Below are 1,389 nucleotides of genomic sequence, written 5' to 3'. Positions count from 1 at the left end.
GGGGCCGTTTGCTTGGTAGATTTTGTTCCAGCCTTTCACTTTCAAAATGTGTTTGTTTTTATGGGCAGTGTGTGACTCCTCAAGGCAGCATATAGAAGGATCTTGATGTTTAATCCAACTAGACAGTCTGTGTCGCTTAATTGGAGAGCTAAGTCTGCTAATGTTGAGAGATTGGACTGAGAGGTATTTGGGAGTTCCTGCCATTTTATCCACCTTCTTTGGGGGCTAGGGCAACTGGGTTTTTCCTATGGTTCCTGGATTCTCAGTTTGGGTGTGGATCTTGGCCTTTATTGTGGTCTTGTTGATTTTCTATGTGTGGGACATCTTTAAGAATCTTTTGTAGGGCTGCTTTGGTGGAGATATAGTGTTTCAGTTTTTCTTTGCTATGGAAGGTTTTTATTTGTCCTTTAGTTATGAAGGAGAGTTTAGCTGGGTACAGTATTCTTGGTTGATAGTTGTTTGTCTGTAGGGCATGGCATACATCACTCCAGGCTCTTCTTGCTTTGATTATCTATGCTGAGAAATCTGAGGTGATTCTAATTGTTTTTCCTTGATATGTGATTAATCTTTTCTCCTTGACAGCTTTAAGGATCTTTTCCTTGGTCTGAATTGATCCTGTGTGGATTATAATGCGACAGTGGGATGTTCTATTCTGGTCTGGTCTATTTGAAGTTCTAAAAGCTTCTTGCATCTGAATAGACCTATCTTTTTGAATGTTTCAGAAGTTCTCTGCTAAGATCCTGTTAAACAAATTTCGTAGACCATTTACTTCTGTTTCTAGGTGCTCCTCTACGCCCATTATTCTCAGATTAGGCCTTCTGATGGTGTCTTCCAAGTGTTGAATAGATCCATCGTATTTCTTGGATTTGTCCTGGATGGTTGTATGTTCTTTCTCTATAATATCTAGGTTGTCTTCATTCCCCAAGATTTGATATTCTGCATGGTCTAACCTACTGACAAGACTTTTTACTTTGTTTTTTATTTCTTTTCCTTGTAGTTGGTCTGCTTTGATGCCTTCCAATTCTTTGTTGGAGCTTTGTTCTAATCTTGTATGAACTTCTTTACTTCCTTAATTTGGTGTTCAGTGTTTATTCTCAAATCACTTAGTTGATTGGTTATGGTTTCCTTGGACTCCCATTGCTTCTGTTGGCTTCCATTCAGCATTCCCTTTGTGGATTTTCTGAGTTCTTTCAGCTCTCTGTTTATGGATTTCATGAATGCCTTAAGTGATCTTTGTGTATTCTCATCCTGCTCTCTCAATTCCTATATTACTCTTTGATTAGCTTCCTCATATTCACAAGATTCCTTTAGCTCTCTTTTTGTTTTCAGCTTGCTCATGCCATTCCCGACTTTGTCTTTGTCTGTTCTCAGCCAGGTCATACAATTCCT

At 38.9% G+C, this 1,389-nt stretch overlaps 1 protein-coding gene across 1 annotated transcript in view; it reads left to right on the top strand.

Moving 5' to 3' along the window:
- Nucleotides 1-1,389, top strand: part of LOC106001785 (vomeronasal type-2 receptor 116-like) — a gene marked incomplete at its 3' end in the record, with an annotated part of 28,646 nt that overhangs the window by 12,919 nt on the left and 14,338 nt on the right. The gene's annotated exons all lie outside the window — the stretch shown is intronic.

This window comes from Dipodomys ordii, unplaced genomic scaffold (assembly GCF_000151885.1).
Source record: "Dipodomys ordii isolate 6190 unplaced genomic scaffold, Dord_2.0 Scaffold413, whole genome shotgun sequence".
Taxonomy (NCBI): Eukaryota; Metazoa; Chordata; class Mammalia; order Rodentia; family Heteromyidae; genus Dipodomys; species Dipodomys ordii.
The sequence above is the reverse complement of the archived record's forward strand: the minus strand, read 5'-3'. Positions and strand labels throughout refer to the sequence as shown.